The sequence below is a fragment of the Ahaetulla prasina genome, chromosome 10, assembly GCF_028640845.1.
Source record: "Ahaetulla prasina isolate Xishuangbanna chromosome 10, ASM2864084v1, whole genome shotgun sequence".
Lineage (NCBI taxonomy): Eukaryota > Metazoa > Chordata > Lepidosauria > Squamata > Colubridae > Ahaetulla > Ahaetulla prasina.
The window spans coordinates 15,240,361-15,248,612 of record NC_080548.1 but is presented as its reverse complement, the minus strand read 5'-3'; positions in this window follow the sequence as shown (position 1 = coordinate 15,248,612).

The window sequence follows — 8,252 nt, the reverse complement described above, 5'->3', positions numbered from 1 at the left end:
TATCTCTATCTATGCCTATTTATCTCTATTTATATCTCTCTGAATTTCTACCTATTTATCTCTCTCTATCTCTATTTCTATCTATCTATCTATCTATCTATCTATCTATCTATCTATCTATCTATCTATCTATCTATCTCTATCTCTATTTATATCTATCTCTATATCATCTATCTATCTATCTATCTATCTATCTATCTATCTATCTATCTATCTATCTATCGTGTATCAACAAATTTATGTGGTCACTCAACTCACAAAGTGGTTCCAGGTAGCTTACAGCACTAAAAATCCCCAACATAAAACCCGTCACTCCCACTCCCCATTCAAAAGTGATGCTGTAAGTGTTGTGCAGCAGCCACATCTGGAATGCCACATGTTGCCTATTGCAGGACCACCTATGAAAGGTGCATAATTTGTCCTGTGTTGGGAGGATGAACAGCAGAGGTCTGCAACTTTCATTAGTTTTGAGGGCCATGAGAGGACCATTTGACAGGGGATCTCTGGCATACGAACGGGTGAAATAAGCCTCTGTAAGGCTGAAGGCACTCATGTTGCCCCTTAAAAGCTCAGCCTCATTATATAATTTGTATATAATAATTTGTGTGTCTTCTTTTTCTTTAATTTCTTTTGTTAATTTGTCCATCTCAGCACATTCTAAAACTTTTCCTCTCACTTTTTCATCTGCTGATTTTATTATATAATTTGGAACAAATGATATCAATGGCTTGAGACTAGAAATAAAGAATAAAATATAAAGGGAAGAAACTAGAAATGTAAAATATGTACATAAAAAATATATAGAAATGTATATAAGGTTATTAGTGTTAGAAAATACAATGTAACCAAAAAAAGAGACAATGAAGAAAATAAAACAGTAAAAAAGATGGGGGGGAAATGTATAAAATGGAAAGAAGACCACTAAGAAACACTGTTTAAAATGAGAATATATTTATACATTATATGTTATGTGTTGTCCTATTGTGTTAAAAATATTAAATTTTAAAAAAAAAAGCTCAGCCTCAAAACTTAAGCTCAATAGCTCAGCTACGGCCACAAGAAAATTGCTGGGCTTGCCTTGCACCCTTCCATGAGTAAAAGAAACCAGAAAGAAGGAGCATTTAACTCAGAAAAATAGTAGGCTGTGAAAACACTAGGCTGCGCTAGTGACTTTTAAATCAATTTGCAAATCACTGTTTGCAAGAATACAAACTCCCTGGCTTTAATAAGTCAGGAACAACAGCATTAATTAAACTGCACCGTGTTCTAAACTGCCACCTACTGGATGTAAATGTATTTCCAATGTAGACTCCTGTTTTATATCATTTTTCTGAAGCTTCTCTTATCTCAAAATGTCTCAAAGCTGTTTATTTGCTTGGCTTGGTTAACCGAGTCCAGTTCCCCGAAAGGTCAGTATCATCATTTTCTTTTAATAGTTGCAGAACCACATACAGATAGTCCTTGATTTACAACTAGGCGATTTGAAGTCATGACCACAGTGAAAAAAATGGCCTTATATGATTGGCACTTTTCACAGCATCCCGATAATCATGTGATCGAGATTTGGGCACTTGGCAACCAGCATATATTTACAATGGTTGCTGAGTCACTGGGTCACGTGATCCCTATCTGTGATCTTCCCAGGGGGCTTCTAACAAAGCAAAGTCAATGAAGGGAATTGGATTTGCTTAAGGACCACAATCATTTGCTTAATGACAGCAACAACAACAAAAAGAGTAATTAAATCAGGCATGATTCACTTAATCAGTTCCAATCCCAGTCATTGCTGTTGTTGTAGGTCGAGGACTAGCTGTAGATATCTAGTGCTACTTTTTTTCTGGGCAGGGAGAAATCCTACAGGTTCAGATTTTTCCAACCTGGTGGTTCAGAGATGGAGCGCCAGTGGAATTGCAGCCGCTGCCTTTAGAACAGAGGGCAGAGTTGGTATTGTCAGTATTGCAATGTGTTTCGAAAAAAGCCTCAAGAGGCTACAGCTGGGGTGTAATCCAGCGGGTTCTGACAGGTTCTGGAGAACCGGTAGCGGAAATTTTGAGTAGTTTGGAGAACCGGCAAATACCACCTCTGGATGGCCCCAGAGTGGGGTGGGAATGGAGGTTTTGCAGTATCCTTCCCCTGGAGTGGGGTGGGAATGGGGAGTTTGCAGTATCCTTCCCCTGCCATGCCCACCAAGCCACGCCTACCAAGCCACACTATGCCCACCAAGCCACGCCCACAGAACCGGTAGTAAAAAGAATTGAATTTCACCACTGGGCTACAGGTAGTCCTCGACTTTTTTTTTTTATTATTTGAATTTATATCCCGCCCTTCTCCGAAGACTCAGGTCAGCTTACATTGTGTAAGGCAATAGTCTCATTCTATTTGTATAATTATATACAAAGTCAACTTATTGCCCCCCCAACAATCTGGGTCCTCATTTTACCTACCTTGTAAAGGATGGAAGGCTGAGTCAACCTTGGGCCTGGTGGGACTCGAGCCTGCAGTAATTGTAATTGCAGGCAGCTGTGTGTTAATAACCGTTTATTTAGTGATTGTTCAAAGTTACAATGGCACTGAATAAAATAACTTATGACAGTTAACAAGCTTTGCAGCATCCCCATGGACACGTGATCAAAATTCAGACACTTGGCTGCAAGACTATTGATTGCACAATATTGGAAGAAAGAAGACTTACCTACAATTGGAGAATGGATTAGTAAAGTATCAAATTTAGCAGAAATGGCAAAAATTTCTGCCTACTTGAAAGACTGTACACAAGAAAAATATATTTTGGAATGGAGAAAGTGGATTGATTATATTCAAAATAAGTATCAGATTAAAAAATATCAATTAGTTTTTGAGTGAAGTTAGGAATTGCTATGTATTAGAGTTTAAGAAAGAAGGGAATTGATAGTGTGATGGTGTGATGGTGTGAAATGGAATATGTTTTATGTTATATTTTAGATTATGTTTGTTAGTTACAATACCCTGTATTCTGTTCTGGGAAGTCTCGGGGGGTGGGGGGAGGAAGGGAGAAATGGAGGGGAGGGGAAGATTATAAATTGATTGATTGCCATTGTACAGGAATAATGGTAGAATTAAACAAGTTGGAATGGTGTAAAGTCGGGACTACTCGGTAAACACTCCCGAAGGGAAAGGGTAAGGAAAGAGGAGTAAAGAAGGAAGAAAGTAGGTAGGCAGGTAGGTAGGAAAGAAGGGAGGGAGAAGAAAGGATAGGAGGAGGAGGAGAAGGAGAAGATAGAGGGTTAGAAAGGATGGTAGTGAGAAGTGGGAAAGAGGTGGGGAAGTAGGAAAGCGAGGAGAAGGATGGTGGGGAAAGTCAAAGAAGGATGAGAAGGGTAGAAAGGATTAAGGGAGGGAGTGGTGGTCGAGCAGCCCTGATGGAGTATAATTTAAGTATAGGATCGATTGTTGGATAAGTGATTGTATTGTACACTGGTCAAACTGTGGGAATTATTATGGAAAATAAAAAATTTTGTTCTGGCAAAAAAATTCAGACACTTGGCCACTGGCTCATATTTAAGATGGTTGCTGTGTTCCAGGGTCATGTGACCCTTGTCACATGACCCTGGAACACAGCAACACTTTGCTTGTCAGAAATTTTGCAATTTTCTGACAAGCAAAGTCATGGGTTCACTTAACAACCAGGTTACTAACTGAATCAGGTTACTAACTAGAGCTCTCAATAGCCCAAACCACCATAATACTGTTCCCAAGAAATTATGGGAATTTAGTTCCAACGCAATCAGGTTGGACATAGCTTAAATCAGTGATGGTTAACCTTTTTGGTGCCGAGTGCCCAAAGCGGGTGCGTGCGGGCGCGAATTTATGCATGTGTGCCAGAACCCCCAAAATGCAATGCGAGCACCCCTCTGCGCATACGCCCCATCCCCGCACATGTGCACACGTCCCCTGCACGAGGCTCCCCGTGCATGTGCCTCGTTCCCCCCACCCCCCGGTGCCTTTTTTTGGCTTCCAGATTGGTGCAGGAGACTTTCCAGGCCCAAAATGGGGCAGGCCCCCTCTGCCCCGTTTTGGACCTGGAAAGCCTCCTGCACCAACCTGGAAGCAGAACGGGGCACGTGGGAGGCCTCATGCACCCCATTTTAGGCCTGGAAAGCCTTTTGCACCAACCTGCACCCCCGTTCATGCACCCCGCCCCGCCCCCCCACGCATACGCGGCAGAGACCCGAAAACCAGCTGGCCGGCGGGAGGCACACGTGCATGTGCAGTGGAGCTGGGTTGGGGCGACGGCTGGCGTGCCTACAGAAAGGGCTCTGCATGCCACCTGTGGCACACGTGCCATAGGTTCGCCATCACAGGCGTATATGGTGGAAATCAAACTCAGTTATCAATAGCTTGCCTCATTGTTTAATCGGGATTTGTAGATTAAATCGCAACTGGAAAGGCTCACACAACATGTGAAGCCGTTAATCATGCAATTTCACAAACGTGCCTCATTTCTCCGGTTACAAAATGACCATTTTGTCTCAGATGTTTGTTTAGAATGTTAAATACAAAGAGTACTTTTTAACTGTGGTTCTGAAATTTGGGGGGACGGATCCCGAGAACCGAAATGGAAAGAGGCTCCCAGAGAGAGGGGCATTCAAGAGAATTCATTGTGAAACAATGAGTTGATTATATCACTTTTCAGGCTGATCTTTTCAATTCACTCATTGATCATCACCTTTCTTTCTCATCCCTCCGGCTGGGTTGTCATAACCCCAATAATTTCCACCAAGAAGGATGATACAGGTAAAAAAAATAGTCCCTGTGGATTTTACTCTGCTAGTTGTTGCCAACTATAAGGGGCAATGCTGATCCCCATTTCAAGGCCATGGAATCAGCTCTGCCCAAAAACATTTCTGTGGTTAGGTGGCCAGCATGACATCACAGAGCGTTAGTACCTTCCCACTGAAGTGGTACTTACTTATCTAATTGCATTTGCAATCCTAAATTGCATTAACAGAGGGATTCAATCAAGATCAAGGGAGGTACTAATACCACTCTATAAAGCCTTAGTAAGACCACGCCTAGAATACTGCATCCAGTTTTGGTCACCACACTACAAAAAAAGATGTTGAGACTCTAGAAAGAGTGCAGAGAAGAGAACAAAGATGATTACGAGACTGGAGGCTAAAACATCCAATGAACAGTTGCAGGAACTGGCCATGGCTAGTCTAGTGAAGAGAAGGACCAGGGGAGACATGATAGCAGTGTTCCAATATTTGAGGGGCTACCACAGAGAAGAGGGGGTCCAGCTATTTTCCAAAGCACCTGAAGACCAAACAAGGAATAATGGATGGAAATGGAACAAGGAGAGATTCAACCTGGAAATAAAGAGAAATTTTCTGATAGTAAGAACAATCAACCAATGGAACAGCTTGCCTTCGGAAGTTGTAGGAGCTTCATCGCTGGAAGCTTTCAAGAACAGACTAGACTGCCATCTGTCAGAAATGGTGTAGAGTCTCCTGCTTGGGCGGGAGGTTGGATTAGATGACCTACAAGGTTCTATTCTAGTCTAAGTTGCAGGAGCTGGGGCGAGAATGGGTGTTCACCCCATCACGTGGTGCTCGGGTCTCGAACCTAAACTGCCAACTTCCCATCCGATAAGCCCAGCAAATTAACTGCTGGGCCACTCCGCCATCCTACCAAGGTGGATGAGGACCCTCCAAATTGTTGTGCTACTGTACAGCATCTATCTGAAAAGCAGTAGGGAAAAAGTATTGATAGCATTGAATGTTGGGAGAGGACTCCTGAGAATATCCTGGACAGTCAAGAAAACAAAATGATGAATCATCAAACAAAACAGCTCAGAGTTCTTGCCTGAGGCACAAATGACCAGGGTCAAATTATGCTACTTCAAACAGGTTATGTGAAGATCCAGCTCTTGAAAAAAAAAAGTCCAGCGGGTATTAAATAGAAGGAAAGAGGACACAAGAAGCAAAGTGGGTGGACTCAGTTACTATGGCGATATCCCAAAGGTGCTTTTTCCAAAGGCAACTGGACTCTCTTTGTTTTTCCTTGAAGACATTTCACTTCTCATCCAAGAAGCTTCTACAGTTCAGAACGGAAGAAGCTTCTTGGATGAGAAGCAAAACATGTTCAAGGAAAAGCAAAGAAAGTCCCAGTTGCCTTTGGAAAAAGCATTTTTGGGACAACCATGACCTAGATAACTAAGAATCTCGATGTAAACTAGTGATGAGTGCACTGTTGGGAAGGTTGAAAGACCAGGGATTAACTTGAAGAAAATCTATCTAGGTGGTTGTCCCAAAGGTGCTTTTTGAGGAGGCAACTGGTCTTTCTTGTTTTTGTCTTTTGAAGACATTTTGCTTCTCATCCAAGAAGCTTCTTCAGCTCTAACAGGATAGTAGGGAATGGAAGGATTTATATTCCTTGCAAACAGCTGGTCATTTGCATCCTTTTTGAACAGGGATGTCAAACTCGCATCATCACATGACATATCACGACTTTTTCCACCTTCACTAAACCAGGTGTGGACGTGGCCAGTACATGACACATCTGGCCCACAGGCCACAAGTTTGACACCCAGTTTAGTGGGTCATTGAAGCACTTGGAAGTTTATGTGTGTCCTCCAGGTCACCTTGAAATGTTTTCAAAAGAAGAAAATCCAGTTGCCTCCTGAAAAACACCTTTGGGATAACTATGACCTGGATGACTGAGAATCTCTGTAGACTTTTAGCTATGCAATTTGGGATGAACCAAATTTCATTTGGTTCCTTTGAATGGTGTAGGAGTAGGAAGGGATTTCCAGAGGAAAAATTGCAGATGACAGGAACCAGGAGCACCACTCAGGTGACCCTCAGGACACAGATAAACCTTCAAGTGCTTCAAGGGCCCTCTAAAAGGATGCAAATGACCAGCTGTCTGCAAGGAACATAAATCCTTCCATTCTCCACTGTCCTGTCAAAGCTGAAGAAGCTTCTTGGATGAAAAGCGAAATGTCTTAAAAAAAAACAAACCCAAGAAAGTCCAGTTGCCACCTGAAAAAGCACCATTGGGACAATCATGACCTGGATGACTGAGAATCTCTACAGACTTTTATCTAGGTGGTTCTAAGGGCTAAGAACAACTTGATATCTATCTATCTATCTATCTATCTATCTATCTATCTATCTAGTATCTATCTGTCTATCTTATCTATCTATCTATCTATCTATCTATCTATCTATCTATCATCTATCTATCTCTCTATCTCTCTCTATCTAGTATCTATCTATCTAGTATCTATCTGTCTATCTATCTATCTACCTCCCCATCTATCTATCTAGTACCTCTCTTTCTCTCTCTCTCTCTTTCTCATCTATCTAAGGGCCTCTGTGGCTCAGACTGGTAAGACAGTCTGTTATTAACAGCAGTTGCTTGCAATTACTGCAGGTTCAAGCCCCACCAGGCCCAAGGTTGACTCAGCCTTCCATCCTTTATAAGGTAGGTAAAATGAGGACCCAGATTGTTGGGGGCAATAAGTTGACTTTGTATATAATATACAAATGGATGAAGACTATTGCTTGACATAGTGTAATCCGCCCTGAGTCTTCGGAGAAGGACGGGATATAAATGCAAATAATAATAATAAAAAAATCTATCTCCCTATCTATCTCCCTATCTGTCTTTCTATCTCCCTATCTCCCTATCTATCTATCTATCTATCTATCTATCTATCTATCTATCTATCTATCTATCTAGTACCCCCCCCTCTCTATCTATCTCTCTCTCTTTCCTTGGAATCTCTTGCCCTGCTGGCTACTAAAATATGCTGGAGGGCTCCAGACGTTGGAAGGCTGCATTGGAAACTTTTCCATATAAGTATTTGTTTGTTTGCATGTCCTCCAGCTTCGGAATTCCCCCCAAGCGCTGTTAAAGCTCTTAACAGAGTTTTGGGGGGTGGGGGTGGGGTGTCTGCGCTAGTATTCCGAACCGGAGAGACAACGCATCCGAGAAGATTTTCCCCGTGCCGTCGAGCATGCACAGAGTTCCTTCCGGAACCTCTCCCTAACCGCATGACCTCTATGCTGCCCTTTCTCGCTGCCCTGAGAGCCAGCGAAAGTCAACTGCCCCGAGGGCAAGGAGCGGACCCGAGCGCCTGCGGTGCCCGTCGGCAGCGGCGTCGCTTCCCCCCCGCCGCCCACCCACCCCCGGCCCAATCCCATCCCCCGAGTAGGGCTCGCCTGCCTTCCGGAGAAGCGTGTCCTTCCAGGCAGCTCGCGCGTCAC